Source organism: Suncus etruscus, chromosome X (assembly GCF_024139225.1).
Source record: "Suncus etruscus isolate mSunEtr1 chromosome X, mSunEtr1.pri.cur, whole genome shotgun sequence".
Taxonomy (NCBI): Eukaryota; Metazoa; Chordata; class Mammalia; order Eulipotyphla; family Soricidae; genus Suncus; species Suncus etruscus.
In genome coordinates, this window is record NC_064868.1 from 62,140,300 (window position 1) to 62,166,606 (window position 26,307).

At 42.5% G+C, this 26,307-nt stretch overlaps 1 non-coding gene across 1 annotated transcript; it reads right to left on the minus strand.

Moving 5' to 3' along the window:
- Window positions 1-8,934: 8,934 nt before the first annotated feature.
- LOC126000285 (U6 spliceosomal RNA) lies at window positions 8,935-9,041 on the minus strand. Its single transcript, XR_007492637.1, has one exon. It is a non-coding gene; the product is annotated as a U6 spliceosomal RNA (small nuclear RNA).
- Window positions 9,042-26,307: the final 17,266 nt, after the last annotated feature.

Genomic DNA, 26,307 nt, shown 5'->3' on the forward strand with positions numbered 1-26,307 from the left:
GTAAAACAGGTAAGATACTTGACTTACATATGATTGTTCCTAGTTCAATCCCCAGCACCATTAGGAATGATCCTTGGGTAAAAAAAACCCTCACATTTATATAACTTTCTCCCCGAAAGCATTTGTATTTTATTTTGTTTGGAGGCCAAACCTGTGGTGCTCAAGGATTATTTCTGGCTCTGTGTTCAGGGTTCACTCCTGGCAGAGCTCAAGTTGATCATTTCAGGCAGTACCTGGAATTGAATCATGGTCAGTTACATGCAAGGCAAGCACTTTACCTGATATACTATCTCTTCAGCCCCAAACATTTTAAATAGGGCCCAGTGGTTTTTAGGGGGTTGGGGGGGGGCAAGCACAGCAGTGCTTGGGAGGCCAAATAGTGGTGAGATTTTGCATCAGCTTCATACCTGCCAGCTCTGTGCTCTACCACCTGAGCCATATTCCTGGGACTCAAAAGATTTGTAAATTTTCAGTAAGACACTTAGGTACTTTACATCTCAATCTGTAGATATCTCTTAGGTATCCTTGATTTGAGGCTGGAGAAATAGTACAGCCGTAAAGGCACTTGCCTTGCATGCTGCTGTCCTGTATTTGATCTCCAACATTCCATGTGTTCCCCTGAGCACTGCCAGGAGTAATTCCTGAGTGCAGAGGCAGGAGTAACCCCCGAGTACTGCTATATTTGGTCCAAAACCAAATAAATGGAAAGGATATCTTTGATTTTTCTTACTGTGTCTGAGGCCTGTAATTTCAACTTGTCCTTGCAGCTGCTCAGCAGCCTTTTCACTTGCCTCATACATTCCCTGGCACTGTCCCCACAAATGCTATGCCAAGCCTTCCTCTTCTGAAATTTCATCTCCTGATTTACTCTTTTAGGCTAATATATACACTTTCATCAGTTATTGACAGTAACATAGTTTTGGGAATTTTTTCTCTATTTTGAATCCAGTACTTTTTTACACTATAGTCCATGGTAGTTTCATACATGTCATTTTTTTGATATTTGAGCTATATCCGACTGTACTCAGGGATTACTATTGGCAGTGTTTAGAGGGCCATATATTTTGACAGGTTCAGGAGGATATAATGCAAACTCCTTATCCACTATATTGTCTCTCCAGTTCTTTTAAAACTTTTTAATGGCAAATTTTAAATGAACACAGTAGAACAGAAAAGTGAATCTTTATTTACCAAACACTCAAATGTGTCAGCTGTTAGAACCTTTATTTTCTATTTTCCTTCCTTTCCCTATTATTTTATTTTTAGTTTATTTTGGTACTATTTCTCTAGCACTACCCCGATTACTTATGTTTCTGTACTAAGAAGTCACTCTTGGCAGAGCTCATGGAACCATAATAGATGCTGGGGATCAAGGCAAGGCAAGCACCCTACCTGCTGTACTATCTCTCTAGCTCCATATTTTATTTATTTATTTATTTATTTATTTATTTTTAATTTTTTTCATTTTTGAGCCATATCCAATGATGCTTCTGTGTGCTCAGGGATCACTCAGGCCTCTTCAGAGACCATATGGGGTGCCAGAGGTAGGCTGTATGCAATATAAGGTCTCTACCCTCTTATCATCACTTTGATCCCCAGTCCCATATTTTTTTTTTTTTTTTTGTGGTTTTTGGGTCACACCCGGCAGTGCTCAGGGATTATTCCTGGCTCCAGGCTCAGAAATTGTTCCTGGCAGGCACGGGGGACCATATGGGACGCCGGGATTCGAACCGATGACCTCCTGCATGAAAGGCAAACGCCTTACCTCCATGCTATCTCTCCGGCCCCCCAGTCCCATATTTTAAAGCAAATCCTAGAAAAGGTATTTATATGATCAGTATGTATCATTTATTTTTTGTTTTTTATTTTTAAATAATAATATCTTTATCTCAGGCAGAGATGATGGACACTCCCACCCCCAAATGCACCAGCAATATAATATAGCACCATTTCTTTTTGCAAAGGCATACTAAAAAGGGGGAAAATTTACATATAGAAATAAGCTCTTATCTACTAGGGATAAGAACTCATATATTTTACAATACAGGGGCACCTCTGACCTTGAACATATGTCATGTGGCCCCAACTTAGACTTCATGTGATTAGACAGCGACCATCCAATCCCAAACCCTAGATCTCAGACATAGAACCGACACAGTTCTCCACAACAGCTCCAGGAACAAAACTCCCTCTGGGAAATTCTTAGTACTGCTCTGACACCAACATGTGCCAACTTTGACATGACATCCTGACAATGAGGAAATGGCAGCAACTTGATCTAAGAGCAGGTTGTCTTATCTCACCACCTAACAATGAGATGAAGTCAGAAGATATGTCATCCTTTGATCTGTGCAAAAGCCAAGATTGCTAACTTCAGAAGACTGTGACAACCATGACTGGGCAGAACTTATCCTGGGACCAATAAGAAAGACCCTAGTCTAAGCTTTGGCCTATGATCTGTACAACAACCAAGATCTCTAATTCCAGAGGTCTGACGGAGGCAACTGCAACTGAGCAGAACTTCTGGAAATATAATGAAAAACTATCCTAGGCTATGTCCTAGGATCAGTGCAAAAACCAAGATCACCAACTACAGAAGACTGATTAAAACAACAGTGATTGAACAGAACTTCTAGAATTGTAAAGACTCCATCCTAGGACCTGCGAAAATACCAAGGTCTCTAATTACAGAGGCCTGATTTTATTATCCACAACTGAGAAGAAGGTTTTCAGATACTATACAAAAAGACCTAGGGGAGAGTAAAAGAACATGTACCGAACTTGTAGTTATTCCATGACAGTATGCTTCAAGGACAGAGAAACCTTATATCTCTTAGGCCAAGGGAATTCCCTTTCTAATTTCCCCAATATTTATTGTGCCTATGCAAAAAAAAAAGTAGAAGCACAAATCTTTTTTTGTTATTGATGTTTATTTTTTGTTCTTTTTTGCTTTGTTTTGTTTATATTTCGGGATCGTGGCTATTGTTTGGTTATTGTCTTTATTGCTGTGGTGCTTTACGGGTTTTTTTGTTTTTTTATTTTTGTCCCCCTCTTTTTTCTTTCTTTTTTTTTTTGGTTTTTGGGTCACACCCAGCAGTGCTCAGGAGTTACTCCTGGTTCTACACTCAGAAATTGCTCCTGGTAGGCTCAGGGGGACCATATGGGATGCCGGGATTCGAATCACCATTCTTCAGTATGCAAGGAAAGCGCCCTACCTCCATGCTATCTCTCCGGCCTCTGCCCCCCTTTTTTCCCTTCAAACAGAATCATATAATTTGAATCATCTTGTTCTGCCTCATAAATTGAGGGGGAAGTAATGAATGGTACCAAGACCAAACACTCATATGAACATTGAATAGAAATAAAATATGATCAGACTTAAACACCAAATCCAAAATGAATGACAACAGAATCAATACCCAATCTACAACAAACGACACAGAGGGGACCACCTATATAGCAGCTCAGGGGGGACAAAGGAAAAGGATATGGGATGCATGCTGGGAACAGGGGTGGAGGGAGGACAACATTGGTGATGGAATGCCCCTGATTCAATGTCACTACCTAAAATATTACTGTGAAAGATTTGCAATTCACTTTGGTTAACATAAAAATCATTAAAAAAATAATAATATCTTAGGGGCTGGTGAGGTGGCGCTAGAGGTAAGGTGTCTACCTTGCAAGCGCTAGGCAAGGAAGGACCGTGGTTCGATCGCCCGGCATTCCATATGGTCCCCACAAGCCAGGGGCAATTTCTGAGCGCTTAGCCAGGAGTAACCCCTGAGCATCAAATGGCTGTGGCCCAAAAAAACAAAAACAAAATAAAAAAATAATAATATCTTTATTTAAACATCGTTATTGGAAACATGATTGTAGTTGGGTTTCAGTCATAAAAAGAACATCCCCTTCACCAGTGCAACCTTTCCATCACCAATGTCCTCATCTCCTCCCTCTCCCACCCCCAACTGTATTCGAGACAGGCTTTCTACATCCCTCACTTACTGACATTGTTATGATAGTTCTCAGCATAGTTATTTCTCTAACTGCACACACCACTCTTTGTGGTGAGCTTTATTTATTTATTTTTGGTTTTTGGGCCACACTCAGCAGTGCTCAGGGGTTACTCCTGGCTATCTGCTCAGAAATAGCTCCTGGCAGGCACGGGGGACCATATGGGATGCCGGGATTTGAACCAACCATCTTAGGTCCTGATTTGGCTGCTTGCAAGGCAAACGCCGCTGTGCTATCTCTCCGGTCCTGGTGAGCTTTATTTAATGCATTTAAAAGTAAATGTTTACTGTCATTCAAAAGAAAAACTCTTAAAGCAACTCACACTTGTAGGAAAGGGATACAGTTCAATAATACAGTACATGCTTCACCTATATGAGACTCCGATTTGTTCTTTAGCTCCAAAAACTATGATAATTATTTCTCCATCATTGGCAAACATAAGCAAAATGTCCTTAATGTTAAAGCTGTAGTGATAGTATAGCAGGTGGAATGCTTACCTTGTACACAGTTAATCTGGATTTGATACCTGACATTACATTGAGGCTACCAGGAGTTCTCCTTGAGTATAGCTGGGTGTAACCCAAAATTAAGAATTAGCTTTTTTATTTGAATACAAATTAATATTGAATACACATTAAAATAGATATTAATGCAGTATGCATTTTGATCAGGGAATGTCTAGAATGTATGTCAAAACTTTTTCTTCTTTAGTTATTTTGATGTCCAGCAGTCATACACACACCTTGCTGTGGTTCTCCACATTGAGTGGTGCTTGCCATAAGTCACACATTAGGTTGTGGTGTGCAAGGGCTAGGTGCAGACTGCTGGGGCAGTTCTTTGAAGTATTTTATAGATCTTTTTCCTCATTGGGTGCCTATAAGTTTAGGAGTGTGATTTCCTCCAAATGTAAATTTCCTCACTTATTAAGAAATGACACTTGAGGGGCCTGAGAGATAGCATGGAGGTAAGGCGTTTACCTTTCATGCAGAAGGTCATTGGTTCAAATCCCGGCATCCCATATGGTCCCCCGAGCCTGCCAGTGATTTCTGTGCGTGGAACCAGGAGTAACCCCTGAGCACTGCCGGGTATGACCCAAAAACCAAAAAAGAAAGAAAGAAATGACACTTGGGCCCAATAAACATAGTTAGATAGACAGACTGGCAGTGGAGTCCTCTTTGGCTTAGAATAGCCATTGTCACTGCAGGTCAGTCCACACTGATGGAAAGAGAAGCACTAGGACAAGGGAAGGCAAGTCACAATATTGTGACTATTCACAATAGTCAGAAGCTCCCCCCCCCCTAATTGTCTGACAACCAATGAGTGGAAAAATAAACTGTGGACCATCTACAAAATTGAATGCTAAACAGCTGTTAGGGAAAAAATGGAGCCATGAAATTCATTTATACATGGATGAATATGGAGAGTATTATGCTGAATAAAATGAATCAGAGGGAGAGGTAGAGACATAACATAAGCACAGTCATTTTGGAGATATAAAAGTAGTGTGGTGATAACACCCAAAGACAATAAAGAAAAGTACCACAAGGACCAGTCCATGGTAGGAAACTTGGCACAAAGAATAGGGAATGAAGTTAGGGCAGAGAAGGGAACACTATAGCAATGATAGTTGGAAATGGTCACTCTGAACAAGAGCTGGGCAGCTGTGTCTGGATTCACATACCAGAGATTCAATTCAAACTGGCAATTTTTAAAATACAATCTCTGGGGCCTGGAGAGATAGCACAGCGGTGTTTGCCTTGCAAGCAGCCGATCCAGGACCAAAGGTGGTTGGTTCGAATCCCGGTGTCCCATATGGTCCCCCGTGCCTGCCAGGAGCTATTTCTGAGCAGACAGCCAGGAGTAACCCCTGAGCACCACTGGGTGTGGCCCAAAAACCAAAAAAAAAATACAATCTCTGGCCACTGTCACAACTGCTCCTGCTGGTCTCACACACCTCAGCTGGATTTAAACTGGGGTTTTCCCCCAAACTCTCTCACAACCAACAGGCAACTGTATCTGGATTCATATACCAGTGGTTCAATTCCAATTGGCACGTTTTAAAATTCAATCTCTGGTCACTGCCACAATTGCTCTTGCTGGTCTCACACACCTCGGCTGGATTTAAACTGGGGCTTCCGCCCCCAAAATCTGACCACAACTGACAGCTGCATCTGGTTCACAGAAGTTTGGTTCCAACTGGTGCTTTTTTGAATCTAATTTCTGGCCTTTGTCACAACTGCTCCTGCTGGTCTCACACACCTCAGCTGGATTTCTATTCTGTAATTCTTATCCATGATTTTTCTTTTTCTGAGTAATTCCAGCAGGTATTCAGGGGACAATAGATTATCTGGGGTTAAACTTTGTCTTCCAACATGCAGAGTTGGTGCTCAGCCCATTGAACTCTTTCTTGCCCCTATCTAATGTTTGAATTCATGAATATAATTAAGACAGTTCAGTTGATATATTTCGCTAGTAATTACAGTAATTCCAGGATGCTTCTGGTGTGTTTTTATGTTTGTTTGTTTAGAAAAATAAAAGGTCTGGGGCCAGGAAGGTGGCGCTAAAGGTAAGGTGTCTGCCTTGCAAGCGCTAGCATAGGACGGACCGCGGTTCGATCCCCCGGCATCCCATATGGTCCCCCCAAGCCAGGGGCAATTTCTGAGCTCATAGCCAGGAGTAACCCCTTAGCATCAAACGGGTGTGGCCCAAAAACCAAAAAAAAAAAAAAAAAGAAAAAGAAAAGGTCTCAACCAACAGCAGAATAAAGGCACAATATCGAGTAAGATAGCATGGGACCCTCTCTCATCCCATGGAGTGACTGCTACCATTAGCACAATCCCAAACAAGGTGCAACCAAGGGTTTTCTTTTAGCACCAGCTACCAAATCCTTGTCCTACTGTCTAGGGGGAAGACAATAGTTTTGGGACTGGGCTTTTCTGTATGAGGCAGCCAAGAAGACAAGAGTGAACATAATCTCTTCAGGGCCCAACACCCGCACATAGTAAAAACCACACTACACACGTGGCAATGGGGAAACAATGCAGGACAACTCCATGCACAGAGAATGAAGATGGCAGCTCTGATGACCTGAAAAGTACCAACCAGCTAAGTATCCTCTCAGATAAGGTGTTTAGAGAAGAAATATGGAGGATGTTCATGGAGCTTAAAGAAAGCATAGATCAAGTTGAATGGAACACAGATAATAATCAAGAGTATATAAAGATAGAAATCAGAAAACTTCAAACTGAAATAACAGGTCTGAAAAACTCGGTAGATGAAATGAAAACCTCAATGGAAAGCCTCTCCAACAGAGTAACAGCTGCTGAAGATGGGGTCAGTGAGCAGGAGGATGGGATGCAGAACAACTCCATACAGCAGAAGAAATTGAAAAAGAACCTTAAAGCAGACAATGGATAAACTACACAAATGTGAACAGATGAAAGTAGAAGTCTTTGATAAACTCAACAGAAACAACATAGGAATCATTGGAATCCCAGAGACCCAGGAAGTGAATAATAATAAGAGGAGTTGGAGATAGAGTGAGAAGATGAAGAGGAGGATGAAAAAGAGGAAGAAGAGTAAGAAGAAGGAGGCGAAGAAGAGGAAGAAGTGAAAGAGGAAGAAGAAGAAAAAGAACAAAGAAGAAGAGAAGAAAGGAGGAGGAGGTTAGGGAGGTAGTTCAATCAATGCCTAGGTTTGTTCCCAGATGATTTCATGTTCATGCTCTAATATTCTTACAACTTGTATGCATTAGTGTATATATGTATGTATAGAAATATGTGATACACTTATCAATGCTCACATATAATAAAGCAACTGTAAAAACAATAAAAAATAACCTCAGGCCGGAGTAGTGGCACAAGCGGTAGGGCATTTGTCTTGCATGCACTAACCTAGAATGGACCACGGTTTGATCCCCCAGCATTCCATATGGTCCCCCAAGCTGGGAGCAATTTCTGAGCACACAGCCAGGTGTAAACCCTGAGCATCACCGGGTGTGGCCCCGAAAAAATATTTTTTAAAAAACCCTAGGTAGGCTGGAGAGATAGCATGGAGATAAGGCGGTTGCCTTGTGTGCAGAAGGTCGGTGGTTCAAATCCCAGCATCTGATATGGTCCCTGAGCCTGCCAGGAGTGATTTCTGAGCATAGAGCCAGGAATAACCACTGACCGTGGCCTGGTGTGACCCAAAAACAAAACAACAACAACAAAAAAATCAACAAAAAACAAAAAAACCCAACAAAACAAAACAAAGCAAAACAAAAAACCTAGGCAACTCATTTTAACCATATATCTTTCTCTAAAGTACTGACAGAACTTTACAAGAAAAAATCTAACTCAATCAAAAAACGTGGAGAAGAGGGCCAGAGTGGTGGCGGTGGTGGGTGTAAGGCCTTGCGCGACCGTGGTTTGATCCCCCAGTGTCCCATATAGTCCCCTAAGCCAGGTGCGATTTCTGAGCGAAAAGTCAGGAGTATCCCCTGAGCATCACCGGGTGTGGCCCCCCAAAAAATGGAGAGAAGAAACGAATAGACAATTTTTCAAAGAAGAAATACAAATGACAAAAAAGCACACGAAAAAATGTTCCACATCATTAATCATCAGGGAGATGCAAATTAAAACAACAATGAAGTATTATCTTACACCACAGAGTCTGGCACACATCAAAAAGAACAAGAATCAGTGCTGGAGGGGATGAGGGGAGGAAGGAACTCTCATTCACTGCTGGTGGGAATGCCATCTAGTGCTTATGGAAAAAAACAATAATGTTGGGACTGAATAGATAGTATACAGAGTGCTTTCCTTGCATGTGGCTGACTAATGTTTGATTTTAGTATCCCATATGACCCCCTCAGTACTGTCAGGAGTGAATCCTCAACCCAGAACCAGGAATAATCTAGTGTGGTTCAAGAATCTTTTTTTTTTAAATATGGAACACTTCATGAATTTGCATGTCATCCTTGCGCAGAGGCCAGGTTAATCTTCTCTGTGTCGTTCCAATTTTAATATATGTGCTGCTGAAGCAAGCACTCAAGAATCTTTTTAAAAAATAAAGTGCTGTGCCAGAGCCATAGCACAGCAGTAGTATGTTAGCCTTGCACACGGTTGACGCAGGATGGACATGGGTTCAATCCCTGGCATCCTATATGGTCCCCTGACCTGCTAGGAACAATTTTTTCTTTTGTTTCTGTTTTTGTTTTTGGGTCACACTCGGCAGCGCTCAGGGGTTACTCCTGGCTCTGTGCTCAGAAATCGCTCCTGGCAGGCTCGGGGGACCATATGGGATGCCAGGATTCAAACCACTGTCCTTCTGCATCTAAGACAAATGCCCTACTGCTGTACTATCTCTCTGGCTCCTAGGAGCGCAGCGCTCAGGGGTTACTCCTGGCTCTATGCTCAGAAATCGCTCCTGGCAGGCTCGGGGGACTGTATGGGATGCAGGGATTTGAACCATCATCCTTCAGCATGCAAGGCAAATGCCTTACCTCTATGCTAGCTCTTCAGCCCATAGGAGCAATTTCTGAGCACAGAACTAGGAGTATCCCCTGAGTGCTGTCTGGTGTGACAAAAAAAAGTGCTGGTGTTTTCCTGTTTATTTGTATGTTTGTAAACTTTTTCAAGTGCTAGAATTTGGAGTAATAGAGTAACTTTTGAGACCAATTCCCCTGCTCCTCTGGTATTAATAGCTCTTACTTGAGAACTGAAATCGTATATTTGTGACTTTTTCATACTTTTTTTTCTTTTTACTATAGTTAAGTAAGCTGATTACAATAGTATTAATAATTTACAAAGTATTTTTTGTCACTGAGGTTTCTGTGATCTCTTTTATCAGTCAGCAACCTGGCAAATACTTCTTCAAATGTCTGTTCCCCAAGTGAGGAAATGAAGCAAAAAAGCAAGGCCAGCACTTGAATAATTGGGGGAGTGCATAGGGATGGAACTCATACTTGTAAGACAGGTGCTTTTAGTAACTGTGATGCCCTCTGCCTAGATTTTCTCTGTAAGTTTTTGTCTTCAGAGTTCTAAAATCATTGCATTTGGGGGGCCAGAACGATAGCACAGCAGTGGGGTGTTTGCCTTGCACACAGATGACCCAGGATGGGCCCAGGTTTGATTTCCGGTATCTCGTATGTTCCCCAGAGCCTGCCAGGAGGGATTTCTGAGTGCAGAGCCAGGAGTAACTCCTGAGCGCCACTGAGTGAGGTCCCAAAACCAAAAATAAAATAAAATCATTGCATTTTTGTCATTGTTTTTGTCAGCTCAGTCATGTTTAAGTGCTGAGATGAAATCCTAGAGTTTCCTACTCTGCCATCTTCTAGGCTGTCTGGCTGGTATTATTTACTTTTTAAATTTTATTGTTTATTTTGGGAGATAGTACAAAGGGTAAGAAACTAAGTCAACCTAGATTTAATCCTCACTGCCCTGTATGGTCTGAGCACTGCCAGGAATGATCTCTGAGCACAGAGCTGGGAGTAAACCCTGAGAACATCATGTTGTGCCCCCCAAAAAGTTGAGGGTTTGGAGAGCTATAAGTGGAGCCCCAGGCTCCCAATCTAGTATCTAGTGAGACACAAGTCTGGAAGCAAACGCTGATGCAGGAAATAATCCACACAGTGAAAGGATGTAAGAACTGGTTCAGGAATTCCAACACTCAAGCCAGGAATCCCAGCACACAAGCCTTCTACTCCTAAGAAGGAAAGTAGTTTAGTGGAGGAAGACCAAAGAATGAGCCCTTTTCTTTCTGAAACCCAGGCTTTTATTCGTGGAGAAGGAATACCAAGTAGGGAGGTATCTGATAATCCCATCACTAGATCACACTCTAGGGTGGAATATGAATTCTGACTAGGGTAGGACCAGTAATCTATCAGAGAGCTAATACAGTGAGTAAGGCATTTGCCTTGTACATAGCTAACTCCAGTTCAATTTTCAGTCCCCCCATATTGTCCCCTAAGTACAGCAAAGAGTAATAGTTCCTAAGTGCAGAGCCAGAATAACTCCTGAGCATTGCCAGGTGTGCCCACCAACCTTGTTTCAATCCCTAGCACTCTAGATGGTCCCCTGAGTCCTAGCAGGAATAGTTCTTGAGTACAGAATAAGGAGAAAGCCCTGAGCTTTACTGGGTCTGACCCCAAACCAAAAACAAAACAGACCAAAAATGTCAGGAAAAAATAGTTTAAAAGTTCAGTGTCTCGGGGCTGGAGAGATAGCATGGAGGTAAGGCATTTGCTTTGCATGCAGAAGGACAGTGGTTTGAGTCCCGGCATCCCATATGGTCCCCTGGGCCTGCCAGGAGCGATTTCTGAGCGTCGAGCCGGGAGTAATCCCTAAGCGCTGGCTGGGTGTGACCCAAAAACCAAAATCCAAAAAAAAAGTTCAATGTCTCATATATGTCATATTCAATATCTCTCTCTCTCTCATACACACTCACACACACACATGCACGCATGCACATACACACACACATATTTGGGGATTTGGGCCACACCTGGCTCTTAGGAGTTATTCCTGGCTCTGCACTCAGGTATTACTCCTGGCAGGCTCATGGACCATATGGGATTCTGGGGATTGAACCCAGGTCAGACATAGGCAAGGCACTGTACTATTGTTCTGGCCTCAAAGTTATATGTATATTTTTGTTTGTTTGTTTTGGGTGCCATATTGGTGCTCAGGGTCTGCTCCCAGCACAGTTCTGGTGGTGTTCAGAGGACCACACAGTGTTGAAAGTATGGACTCAATAGTTTCTACAGCATTCTTCTGAATCCTTGCTTATCTACTATTAGTATCTTTTTGTTGTTGTTGTTGCTGCTTTTTTGGGGCCATACAAAGAAGTGCTCAGGGCTTACTCCTGATTCTGCGATAAAAGACCACTACTGGCAGTATTTGGGGCACCACATATGGTACCAGGGATCAAGACAAACACCATAGCTGCCCAGAAAGGGTCTTTTTAAAAATGTTTTTATTTAGGCTGGAGAGATAGCATGGAGGTAAGGCATTTGCCTTATGTGTAGAAGGTTGGTGGTTTGAATCCCAGAATCCCATATGGTCCCCCCAGCCTGCCAGGAGCAATTTCTGAGCATAGAGTCAGGAGTGACCTCTGAGCGCTGCCAGGTGTGACCCAGAAACCAAAAAAAAAGTTTTTATTTAATTATTATAAATTACAGTTAGTTATAATTGGGCTTCAGGTATACAGTGTTTCAACATCAATATCTTCACTAGTATACAATTTCTCAATACACCCAGTTCTCACCACCATCAATCACTCCAGGCTGCCTCTATGGCAGTCACTTTTCATTTTCTTTTGGTCTTGATACTTGTATTGATAATACAAAGAGGCATAAAATCCACAGTGATCAAGGAGAAGTGAAAAACACTTATCAACTAGGCCAGGGAGGTAGTTCAGTTTGGAGATATGGTTTTTTTTGGGGGGTCACACCCAGCAGCGCTCAGAGTTTATTCCTGGCTCTATGCTCAGAAATCGCTCCTGGCAGGCTTGGGGGACCAACCATATGGGATGCTGGGATTCGAACCACTGTCCTTCTGCATGCAAGGCAAAGGCCTTACCTCCATACTATCTCTCCAGCCCCTGGAGACATGTTTTGCATGTGGTAGGCCCTGGTTCAATCTCTGACACCTCGGGATTTTCTTTTCTTTTTTTTTTTAAGTGTTAAACGTTTATTTGTCAAAAATACTATGAAAAAAAGGTGTGCCACTGAGTATGGTCCAAAACAACAAAACTCCTGGAAATAGTAAATTGATGATTGCACAACATTGTGAATGTACTTAAAGTCACTGAATGAAAAAAGCCACAGTATGCTTCAAAGAGTTAATTTGTTGGTATATGAATTACCAAATTAAAAAAAAAACATTCCTGGGGCAGGAGAGATAGCATGGAGGTAAGGCGTTTGCCTTGCATGCAGAAAGTTGGTGGTTTGAATCCTGGCATCCCATATGGTCCCCCAAGCGTACCAGGAGCAACTTGTGAGCATCAAGCCAGGAGTAACCCCTGAGCACTGCTGGGTGTGTCCAAAAAACAACAAAACAAAACAATACAAGCCAAACATGCCTAAGAACTGGAGGGATAGTATAGCAGATAAGGTGTTCTCCTTGCAAGTTACTCTGGGCTCAGTTCCCAGTACCACAAATGATCCCCTAGTTCCCCAGAAGTGATTCCTGAGCACAGCGTCCGGAATAAGACCTGTACACAGCTAGATGTGGTCCAAAATAAGAAAACTAAAAACAAAACAAAACTTGATTCCTGGGGCCGGAGTGTAGCATATTGGTAGGGCACTTGCCTTGCATGCAGCTGACACAGGGCAGACGTGGGTTTGATCCCTGGCATCCCATATGGCCCCCCCGAGCCAGGAGCAATTTCTGAGCAGTCAGGAGTGAGTGCCACTGGATGTTGCCTAAAAAAACAACAACAGCAACAACAGAAAAAAACTTGATTCTCAGTGCTGCCCCACAGACCAAATACATTCACAGTGGCACTGCCACTTATGATCTACAAGGTGTACCATAATAGTGTGTTTACCTGAGCACTACAACCAACTGTGCAAGCCTTGGTCATTGGTAAGCGGTAGCAGCAGCAAAATTACGGATGGAGGTATGGCTCAATAGCTAAATGTGCTTGCCTTGGGCCACCAAGAGAGTTAAAAATGTTGAGTGTTTATGTTTTGCACGCTCTGGGTTAGATCTCCAGTACTACACAATCTCCTGAACACCACTGGCTAGATTCCCATTTTGGAGTAGCTCCAGAGAAGCACTGATGTGTTTCCCCCCAAAAAGGTGGATACACCAGCTCCCTGCAAAAGAAAGACCCTAGTTGTATTAGCTCATCTGCCCTTACATTCGGCTTACAGTGACACTGGCACTGTGTATGGTCTCCACGCTCTTCCACTGATTCTTGAGCATAGTCAGGAAAAAGACAACACAGCTGAATGCAACATCAAAAACATAAAAACAAAAGTGCCTGCCTTCCAAGCCTGAGCTTGGCACTATAATCTCTATTGTTATTACGTATCTGTGCCAAGCATGGTCCTGAGGACTCTTGTCGAGGACTCTATGCAGTGTGTGATCTCAGATCTGCAGCTAGGAGGAGACAAAACATTAGGAGTGTGACCTCCCTTGAGAGTCTGTGAGCACCACCACAACCCATGGCTAAGCACTACAATCAGAATGCACAAGAACACAATTAAATGAGTGCACCTCCCAGCAAGCACATGTACAAAACATCACAGCCTAGCACATAGGACCTCATCATGACAAAGCAGCAGCAAAGGGAAGGGAAGGGGGAAATTTTGATGGGGAAAGAGCAGTGCTCACGGGCTACTCCCAAGTAGATCTTCTGAGCTTGGAGGACTTGAACAGGGGTTGAATCTAGAGTTCCTTTATACAAACTAATGCACTTTAGCCCAAGGAGTAAAAATTATTTTTCCTCATCCTTCTGTGCCAAGGATGTAATTTATTGGTTGGTTGGTTTTGGAGGTTACACCCTACAAAGTTCAGGCTTATTCCTGGCTTAGCACTGATGGATTGCTTCTGGCAATAGAGATGTCATAGAGTGTCACAGAGATGCCATTGATTGAACAAGGCAAGCAGCCCCCCAACCTAAATAAAATTAAATGAATTACAATTGCATGCTATACAATACCATTTATGTAAAACTCTAGAAAACTCAGGCTAATACACTGATATACAACACCACTTCATTCACTCCCTACCTCATTTTCTTTTATTGCCCCAATTTTTCCTAACATCTTTTTCAGTTCTTAGACTGCTTCTTTTATGCTAATATGGGTTTTGAATGAGAAAACAGGAGCTTGGTGTGGAGTCAGTGGACCTCACCTTGCTAAGGGCAAGGTGAAACTTGGGCAACCTTTAAGCAATGAACTGTTGGCATTGACTTCTAAGTAGCCCACAATGATCCAATTGTGGTTTAAAAGCCAGTGACTGGCTGCCAGCTAGGCTGGCCCTTAGAACTCCACTTCCCAGGAGGTCTCTGGGGCACAGAGAGAGATGAGACTGCCTCAGATTCTGTTGCTGCTCGATTGTGGTGCTGAGCCTGCCCCATCAGCCAAACCCAGCTAGAGATGCTTGCCCCAGAGACTTACAATAGCTGTGCTTATACTGCAAGGGAGGAGGGGGAGGAGGAGGAAGAGGAGGAGGAGTGTTTTATCCTGTATCCTTTACTGAAAACCTCCTAGGGGGGAGTACTCCATTTCAGCTTTTTGGACTCTCCATCCACTTGCTCTGTTGTCCTAGTAGAGCCACTGTTTTGAACAAAGGATTTGAGGGTGAGATGAATTTATGTTTATGAGGAGCTGGAGCCAACTCATCCTTGAATCCATATCCTGGTAGCAATCAGGCTTTATTCATGGCTTTACAGTCAAGAATCACCAGCAGATTTGGGAGACCATATGCATGCCAGAGATCGAATCTGGGTCAGCTGCATACAAGGCGAACACTATCTCTTAACTACCTGCTGTCCTCTCCTGATCCCAAAGTGTTAAAAAGTTTAGAGAATAGAAAAATAGCACAGGGGTTAAGTTGCTTGCCTTGCACACAGCTGAACCCAGCATTCATAAGATTCTCCAAGCATCACGAGGAATATCCTTGCACAAAAAGTCAGGCATAAGTCCTAGGCACTGCCATGTATGGCCCCCAAACAACAAAAACTTAGTGGGGGTTGTAAAGACAGTTCAAGTTCGCATTAAACATTCGTATACCCCGAGCAGTTCCATTCTGGGCATGCAAATGTTTAATGCGATTTTTTGCGATTTTTTTCTTACTAATGCGATTTTTTATTGCGAATATTCGGTAAGCGAGTAATCGCGAATACTTTGCGCCTAGCGCAGATGTCATTTCCGCTGCTCCTGCCCGCTGTCCCTTTTTTTGTGTGTGAAATCCCTTATGCGGCCCTGCCTCAACAAATTTGCCTCCTGCGGCCCCCTGGTAAATTGAGTTTGAGACCCCTGTCCTAGACAGTGCTAAGAGACAATGATCATCTTTGATAAAGCAAGATGCAAAAGGGAGTTTATTTGGCTAGCTAAGGTCCAAGTCTAATCCAATTTAGGGAATCCTGACATCTTCAGGCAGCTTATATAGAAATCACAAACATTGGGCCCGGAGAGATAGCACAGCGGCGTTTGCCTTGCAAGCAGCCGATCCAGGACCAAAGGTGGTTGGTTCAAATCCTGGTGTCTCATATGGTCCCCCGTGCCTGCCAGGAGCTATTTCTGAGCAGACAGCCAGGGGTAACCCCTGAGCACTGCCGGGTGTGGCCCAAAAACCAAAAAAAAGAAAAAAAAAAAAAGAAATCACAAACATTATCAGAACAGTTATTTCATTGTGTAGATGTCTTAATTCATCACTGATTTTTCTGGCTCAACTTTGGTTACTCTGATTCAAACTTTGGTTGTTGAGGGAGACTGTGGTTGTCAAGGGAGCCTTATTAGAGCATTTCAAGCTTACTCAACCCCTAGTTCCTTATTCCTGCAGAGTATCAACTTTGGTTTATACCTGAATTAACTTTCCCTGTCTCAAGAAGAAGTACGGGCCCGGAGAGATAGCACAGCGGCGTTTGCCTTGCAAGCAGCCGATCCAGGACCAAAGGTGGTTGGTTCGAATCCCGGTGTCCCATATGGTCCCCCGTGCCTGCCAGGAGCTACTTCTGAGCAGACAGCCAGGAGTAACCCCTGAGCACCGCCGGGTGTGGCCCAAAAACAAAAACAAAAACAAAAAATAAAAAGAAGTACTTCACTGGGGTAAATGATTGAACCCAGGGTGCCTTGGTTCTTACATGGGAGTCCCAATATACTACCACGTGTGACTCAAAATCCAAAAATAAATACATACTTAAAAAATAAACCAGGGGTCTACTTGCCTTAATGTTTAAGGCCCTAGGTTTGATCCCTGGCACTGCAAAAATGTTTTAAATTAATATTTTAATTGGGCAGGGAGAGTCAAAGAGAGATCTCAACAAGCTGGATCACATGTTTTGCATGCTGAAGATCCGGTTTTGATCCCAGCACTGCATGGTCCCCTAAGTACCTTGAACATAGAGCTGGGAGTATCCCCTGAAAAATGTTAGGTGTGGCCGTCAAAACAAATTTAAAAAAAGAAATAAATAGGGGCTGGAGAGATAGCATGGAGGTAGGGCATTTGGCTTGCACGCAGAAGGATGATGGTTTGAATCCCGGCATCCTATATGGTCCCCCGAGCCTGCCAGGAGCGATTTCTGAGCGCAGAGCCAGGAGTAACCCCTGACTTCTGCTGGGTGAGGCCCCAAAACCAAATATATAAATAAATAAATAAATAAGATTTTACAGAGAAGTTGGAGATTTCTGAAACTTCATGATCATCAAATTTAAACCAACGTTATCTTGCTGTATTTTTACAATAGGTTGTGCACTGACCCTTTTCCATTTCACTATAATGGTTCAAAACAGAGAATAAGTTGTATTTTTTTGCTTTTGCTTTTGGGTCTACACCCGGTGGCACTCAGGGGTTATTCCTGGCTCTGTGCTCAAAAATTGCTCCTGGCAGGCACAGGGGACCATATGGGATGCCGGGATTCAAACCAATGTCAGTGCTGGGTCGTTCACTTGCAAGGCAAATGCCCTACCACTGTGCTGTCTCTCTGGCCCCATATATTCTTCAGAAGTTGTTCTTAGAGTTCATAGTGTACTGTGGTAAGCCAAGGTTTTCTAAGGAAAAGCCCACTTATGTCTGTAGTTTTTTCATCTTCTTGCCATTGTAGAAGAAGCGTTTCAAATATTTTCAGAGCACAAGTGGTAATTTCCAAATTTCTATCCTTTTAAAAATATCCATGGGCCGGAGAGATAGCATGGAGGTAAGGTGTTTTCCTTTCATGCAGAAGGACGGTGGTTTGAATCCCGGCATCCCATATGGTCCCCCGAGTCTGCCAGAAGCGATTTCTGAGCCTAGAGCCAGGAGTAACCCCTGAGCGCCGCTGGGTGTGATCCAAAAAAAAAAAAAAATCCTGCTGTGTGTTGTAGTGGGTGCAATGAACCCTATTATTGTCTTTCAGTTTTCACTTTAAGGCAATCTTGCAATAGCAAATAAGCATTTATTTGTAGATGTCAGAGGCAAGGATAAATGAGTAAAGATCTCAAGTGAGATTCTTGGTGGCAGATGAGGCATTGAATTGTAGATTTAAGCTGGCCTTGGGGAAGTCCAACAATAATAGTCTCATTAAACTGCTTGTATCTCTGCCAAGCTTATTTTCCAAACTTTTGAGTTAACAAGATTGTCACTATTTTCCTCTATAAGTCTATTCTGCCTATCAGCTTTGTTCAAGACCCTTCATCAGGAATAGTAGTTCATGTGGATCTTGTTGATTGTACTTGCAAACTGGTCATTTAGCCTCCCTATGGTCATCTTAAAGTCTTTTGGGTTGATATACCTGTGTTGTTCAGCCCACAAGGCTTTTATAATCTTACCAATTTCTCCTGCCATTTTGCCTTTATGTCCCAATGGATTTGACCTGTTAATGTCCTCCTTGAAATGTTTCTGGTAAAAGTAATCAGTCAAACTTAGAATATTATACAGGTATTTGTAGTACTAAATTCATGTAACAAATGTTTACTAAATTATGAAGTCCGGTGAGTGCAAGACCAATTCCCTTATCAACAGAACCAAGGTTTTGAAAATGGTCATTTCCACTCCTGATAGTCTGCCTCATTATGTGGTGTCAGCTTATTTTTCTGGTTACCTGTTGAGGTTGCAATTTATAGCCTGCTCTTGCCCTTTTGAGTAATCTGTGTTGGTTTTGAGGGGAAGTTGAGAGTCTTGTCTTGAATCGGTGTCTGGTTTTTTCACTTGTGAGAATTCTGATTCTGACAAGGCCTATATCTGGGATCCAGAGTTTCTTGGCAGGATTGCCATCTGTGGAAACATAAACGTCATTTTCTACTAAAGAGAAAATTATCAGCAATTCATTCTTATCCATTTTTACCCAAATAGGTGTATTAATTGTTTTTTGTACCCTAGCATCTTCTTTAAAGTGTCTTTCTGCAGCTGTAAATGACTTTTTTGGGGGTAAATTAAAGAAATTTTTTTTGTTTTTTTGGGCCACACCCGTTTGATGCTCAGGGGTCACTCTTGGCTAAGCGCTCAGAAATTGCCCCTGGCTTGAGGGGACCATATGGGATGCCGGGGGATCGAACTGGGGTCTTTCCTTGACTAGCACTTGCAAGGCAGACACCTTACCTCTAGCGCCACCTCGCCGGTCCCAAATTAAAGAAATTTAATGAAAATGATATTAAGGATAAAATGTCTGTTGGTGGATGCCCCTTTTTCTATATTTTATAATTGAGTTTTGAGAGTTATGTCAGCTCTTTCAACTATGGTTTGTCTCTGTTTATTATAGGGAATTCCAGTGATATGGTTTTTTTTTTTTTGGTTTTTGGTGTTTTTTGATCACACCTGATGGTGCTCAGGGGTTACTCCTGGCTCTGAGCTCAGAAATCACTCCTGGCTCAGGGAACCTTATCGGGTGCTGAGGATCGAACCCTTGTCCATCCTGGGTCAGCAATGAGCAAGGCAAACACCCTACTTCTATTAATATGTTTTATTTGGTATTCTTTGTAAAATAATTGAAAAGTTTTACTGGTGTAGGCTGGACCATTATGTATTTATGAATTGGGGGACACCCATAACAGAAAAACAATGTAGCATGAAAGTGCAAACATCTATAACAGTCAACATATGTAATATCCATTTGTCACAATTTATTTGCCTGTAAATCTTGGGGTTGGCCCCAGCTACATGTGTTCTTTTAATCAAAGGCACGGAAATAATACATGTATCAACTATTTGTATGGCTTGCCTCCATGGACTATGATAGTTTACATGTAAGCAGTTGGCATCTGTGTGTAGCGCTGCATATTCTTCTGCAGGTGACATAAATATTAGCATGACCAGATGATCAACAGTTTCATTTATGGAGCTATTGTCTCTGGGAGGCCAGACTGGATTCTTATGTGAGTGATAAAAAAAACTGTCTCAGAACGTTTTTGCTGAAGGACTTGTAATTGCTGCAGAAAATCCTGAACAACCCATTTATGAGCATTTAAAGAGGTGGTTACTATGCCTGGAAACAATCCTGAATTGTGTACTATGTGTAGCTCTGAAACATGTGATAGTACATAACTTAAAACAACAATTTCCACTTGTGGTCAGTGAAGGGCCAGTGATACCACCTTTTCTGATGACGACCCTTAATTTAAACCACAGGGGTGTCAGGTATAGGGAGGAGCAGATAATAGAGGAAATCACAAAATGTGTCCTTTCAAAGAAGTCTCAGGCCTTTTCAGCAGGATGATGAGAGGAAACCTCTCCTGAAAAATCTAATAGGGCTTGTTTAGAGGACTCACTGAGGGGCCGGAGTGATAGCACAGTGGTAGGGCATTTGCCTTGCATGCGGCCAGCACAGGAAGGACCTGGTTAAATTCTAGGCATCCTATATGGTCCCTTAGGACTGCCAGGAGCAATTTCTGAGAGCAGAACCAGGAGTAACCCCTAAGCGCTGCCATGTGACCCCCCAAAAAACATAAGAGGGATCACTGAAAGGTAGTATACATTCTATTTCTTTTTTTCTTATCAGCAGCACTATTATTTCAGAATCAAAACCTAACAAGGAAACGGCTTTGAGCCTTGCTTTGATGATAAGAGCGGTTATCAATTCCAAAAAGGCACAATGTTTGAGGTTACTTTTTGTGTAAATAAACCCATTCTATTGGCCCAGACAGCTGAGCAGTAGTACTCATAGGAGAATGAGGGGTTGCAAAAATTAAAAGCCACACCTCTCCAGATATCCAATTCCTGTGGGGCCTTTTAGGTTATGTATCTGGGGCTATTTAAGTCTGGATTTCATTCCAAAGTACAAAATAAGTTGCTGAGTTCCAAGTTTGGAATCTCAACGGAGTGATGGATTCAATTTATATCACCTAAGAGTTTTTTTTTTTTTTGGTTTTTGGGTCACACCCGGCAGTGCTCAGGGTTTACTCCTGGCTCTATGCTCAGAAATCGCTCCTGGCAGGCACAGGGGACCATATGGGACTCCGGGATTTGAACCACGGACCTTCTGCATGAAAGGCAAACGCCTTACCTCCATGCTATCTCTCCAGCCCCACCTAAGAGTTTTTTGATTTGAACATCTTTGTGCTAATTTAGAAAGATTGAAAGGGGCCAGTGAGGTGGCGCTAGAGGTAAGGTGTTTGCCTTGCAAGTGCTAGCCAAGGAAGGACCGAGGTTCGATCCCCCAGCGTCCCATATGGTCCCCTAAGCCAGGGGCAATTTCTGAGCGCTTAGCCAGGACTAACCCCTGAGCATCAAACGGGTGTGGCCGAAAAAACAAAACAGGGGCCGGGAAGGTGGCGCTAGAGGTAAGGTGTCTGCCTTGCAAGCACTAGAATAGGACTGCGGTTCGATCCCCTGGCGTCCCATATGGTCCCCCCAAGCCAGGGGTGATTTCTGAGCGCATAGCCAGGAGTAACTCCTGAGCATCAAACGGGTGTGGCCCAAAAACCAAAAAAAAAAAAAAAAGGGGGCTGGGCGGTGGCGCTAAAGGTAAGGTGCCTGCCTTGCCTGCGCTAACCTTGGACGGACCGCGGTTCGATCCCCCGGTGTCCCATATGGTCCCCCAAGCCAGGAGCAACTTCTGAGCACATAGCCAGGAGTAACCCCTGAGCGTTACTGGGTGTGGCCCAAAAACCAAAAAAAAAAAAAAAAAAAAAAAAAAAAAAAGAAAGAAAAAACAAAACAAACAAACAAACAAAAAAAAAGATTGAAGAAACACAAATGTGACCTTAGTTCACAGCACAAGTGTTCTGCTTTGAAAGACCTGGAGAAGGAAGATATGTTGATTTTTAACACCTGGAATAGTATTCCTGACTTATATAATCAACTAAAAAAGCTAGCGTGGGGCCGGGCAGTGGCGCTAGAGGTAAGGTGCCTGCCTTGCCTGCGCTAGCCTAGGACGGACCGCGGTTTGATCCCCGGCGTCCCATATGGTCCCCCAAGCCAGGAGGGACTTCTGAGTGCATAGCCAGGAGTAACCCCTGAGCGTTACCGGGTGTGGCCCCCCAAAAAAAAAAACAACAATAAAAAAGCTAGCGTTTGCTGCTCTTTCCTTGTTCGGGTCTATATATTTATGCGAACAATCATTTTCAAGCACGAATCTTATCAAGAGTAAATTAAATTATCTCATTGATGAGAACCTGGAATCGTGCCTAAAATGAAAAACAACAACATACAAACCTGACTTACTCAAACTATCGAAGGAAATGCAAGGCCAATGTTTACATTAATGTTTGTGACTTTGTCAGTCATTGTCAGGATGTAATTTTCTCTACATTATAAGGCAAATTTTATGGAATTTAATGTTATTGATAAATAATATTGTTCTAAAGTTTCTGTTTTATTAGTTGTATTATTTGTATCCTCCCAACCTATGTGGATACTTGCATGCAGAATATTCTCAATAAAAACTTTTTGAAACTAAAAAAAAGAGTTTTTTGAAAGTCATTAAGGTTGTTCTGATAAGTAGAAATCTTTTTGGGAATGCACTGAAGTACGCTCCAATATGAAGCCCAGGTATTGAAATGGAGGCAAAGTCTGGATTTTTTCCTATGGCTATTGTTAAACCAGTGCTTACAAGCAGCTGATGACAAATTCATACAAACATTGTAATTCTCTGTAGATAGAGCAGGCCATCAGAATGTCGTTCATATAGTGTACCAAATTTGCCTTCAGAAACTTTTTTGTGAGCTGGACATAAAACTTCATCAACAAAATATTAACACATGGTGGGCGAGTTTGCTATGTCATGAGGCAAAATTGTCTATTGAAATAGCTGCATTAGGGGCAGGATAGATAGCATGGAGGTAAGGTGTTTGCCTTTCATGCAAAAGAATGGTGGTTCGAATCCCGGCATCCCATATGGTCCCCCGAGTCTGCCAGGATCAATTTCTGAGCATAGAGCCAGGAGTAACCCCTGAGCGCTGCCGGGTGTGACCCAAAAACCAAAAAAAGAAAAAAAAAAAAAGAAAAGAAAAGAAAAAAGAAATATCTGCATTAGGGCCCTCCTATTTTTGAGAGAAGGAACTTTCTGTCTTGTGAGTGAATGGAAATGTTATAAAAACAGTCTTTTGGGACCGGAGAGATATCATGGAGGTAAGGCATGTGCCTTACATGCAGAAGGACGGTGGTTCAAATCCTGGCATCCCATATGGTCCCCTGAGCCTAAGAGGAGTGATTTCTGAGCATAGTGTGACCCAAAAAGCAAAAAAAACCAAAACCACCACCAACCAAAAAAAAAAACAGTCTTTTAAGTCAATTACTATCAAAGGCAGTCTTTTTTATTACAGTTATTTAAAGAAAATTTATCAGATAGTTGACATAACTGGTCATAATACTTTGGTTTCTAGATGACCAAAAGCAGTTATTAAAAAATAGAAAATAGGGGCTGGAGAGATAGCATGGAGGTAAGGCATTTGCCTTTCATGCAGGAGGTCATCGGTTCGAATCCCAGCGTCCCATATGGTCCCCTGTGCCTGCCAGGAGCAATTTCTGAGCATGGAGCCAGGAGTAACCCCTGAGCACTGCCGGGTATGACCCAAAAACTACAAAAAAAAAAATAGAAAATAGAAAGAAAAACTGAAGAGATGTAAGAGAAAGGAAAGAAGAAAATTTTAAGTAGCAAGTACATTTTTTTTGGTTTTGGGGCCACACCCAGCGGTGCTCAGAGGTTACTCCTGGCTATCTGTTCAGAAATAGCTCCTGGCAGGTACAGGGGACCATACGGGATGCCAGGATTCGAACCAACCACCTTAGGTCCTGGGTTGGCTGCTTGCAAGGCAAACATCGCTGTGCTAACTCTCTGGCTCCATATTTTTGAAAATTATTTAATCACCAATGAACTCATTAAAGCACTTGCAGAAGGTTTAGTAAGCTCTTCTTTTTAAGGATAAGCGTTAAAGAAATACAGTAAAAATGATGTGAGAGTGGCAATTGTTCTTGTTGGCGTAGGCCTAGCAAAATATGGGAGAAATGGAAAGGAAAGGCCTTGGCCTAAATACAAGGAAAACCTTACCTCTGAAATTTTCTGGCATAAGACCAACTCTTTTTGTTTGTTTGTTTGTTAGCCACACCGGCAGCTCTCAGGGGTTACTCCTGGCTCTATCAGAAATCGCTCCTGGCAGGCTCAGGGGACCATATAGAATGCCAGGATTCGAACCGCTGTCCTTCTACATGCAAGGCAAATGCCTTACCTCCAAGCTATCTCTCCGGCCCCATAATCCAACTCTTCTCCAGCATACTAGGTTGTACAACCCCTGAGTCATTCTCTGTGATCCCAGTAAAATTTTTTCGCACAATCACTGCTGTTGGTGTCAGATTTCTATATAGATTCTGGTTTCTGTGAATATCCTACATCAAAGTCAGGATGACGTGGAGCATCCTCTAGTTTCACCTCACCATTAGAGAGCAATGCAGAGATGTTGTTGCTGTTGCTAAGTCATCTGGGTGTTAAGAGAATCCTCTTTAGAGTAAGTCGATGCCAGGGGCAGTGGTAGGGTCTTCCCTGGTAGAGGTTTGCTTCCTGGTGATGTGATAGACAACTGTGGTTGTTTCCGTAGATGATATCCATGGTTCAGGGGTGAATGGAAAATGCCTGTTCTTCTGAGGCTTGAGTCACGACATTATGACAATGTTCAGGGTGTAAGGCCCACTTCATTACAAGATTTGCGTGTTCCTATCTCTGTTAGATAAGAACTTGTTTGCATGTATAACATTTTACCATTTTAATGTGCCTATACAAAAAAGGAACAATGTCACAAGGTATTATTGGTGCATATGGGGGCTGAGGTAACAAGTCCAACAATCCCCGTAATTTGGTTCTAACATGAATTTTTTTGTTTGGTTTTTGGGCCACACCCGGCGGTGCTCAGGGGTTACTCCTGGCTGTCTGCTCAGAAATAGCTCCTGGCAGGCACGGGGGACCATATGGGACACCGGGATTCGAACCAACCACTTTTGGTCCTGGATCGGCTGCTTGCAAGGCAAACGCCGCTGTGCTATCTCTCCGGGCCCCCGACTATTTTTAATGACATAAAAGGGACATACATATATGAATATCCTAGATGTATTCCCTTAACCACTATAACTCTTATTGAATATACCCTTATACAGTGACGATTGTGCCCACTGATTTTTGTTTGTTTTTCTTTCTTTCTTTGTGATATGTTTAACAAGGAATTATGGTGGAAGAGCCTTTCACTTTAGAATTCATGTTAGAACCAAGTTAAGGGGATTGTTGGACTTGTTCCCTTGGCTCCCCTGAGGCACCAATAATACATTGTGGCATTGTTTCTCTTTTGCATAGGTGCATTAAAATGAGAAAATACTACAAATGCAAACAAGTTATTATCTAACAGAGATAGGAACACACATTTTGTAATGCAGTTAGGCCTTATACCCTGAATACTGGCATAATGACTTGGCTCAGGCCTTCGAAGAATGGGTATTTCCCATACACCCCTGAACCATTGACCATTGGAAACAATCACAATTGTCTACAACATCACTAGGAGGCAAATTCTACCAGAGGAGACCCTGCCACTGCCCTGGCATTGAATTTACTCCAAGGAGTGTTCCCTTGACACTCAGATGACTCAGCAACAGCAGCAACTCGCTTGCCGGGCAGGACTCTTGGCATCTGATGGTGAGGTGAAACTGGAGAACGCTCCACATCCTGACTTTGATGAAACACAGAAATCAGAATCCTTCTGGTACAGAAACCAGAATCTTTAACTACAGAAACTGGACAACAACAACAGCTAATGTGTGAAAAAATTTCCTGGAACCCAGAGTTGATCTTATGCCAGAGAACTTCAGGGATAAGGCCTCTTTGTATTTAGGACAAGGCTTTTTTCCATTTTACCCATATTTTGCTGGGCCTATGCAAACAGCAACGCTTGCCGCTCCCACACCGTTATTGCTGTACTTTTTTAAACTCTTTTCCTTTTTTTTAAAGAAGAGCTTACTAAACTTTCTTCTGGTGCTTCAGTGAATTCATTGTGAGTCAATAGTTTTCAAAAATATTCTTTCCTTTCTCTTCCATTGCTTTAGTCTTTCTTTCCACTTTCTATTTTTTAAAAAAAATATGTTGCTTTTGGTCTTCCTAAAAATGTATTATTATCAGTTGTGTAAATTATGTAATACATTTTCTTTAAATAAATTAAATTAAAAAATATAACCATTGGGAAAATCAATG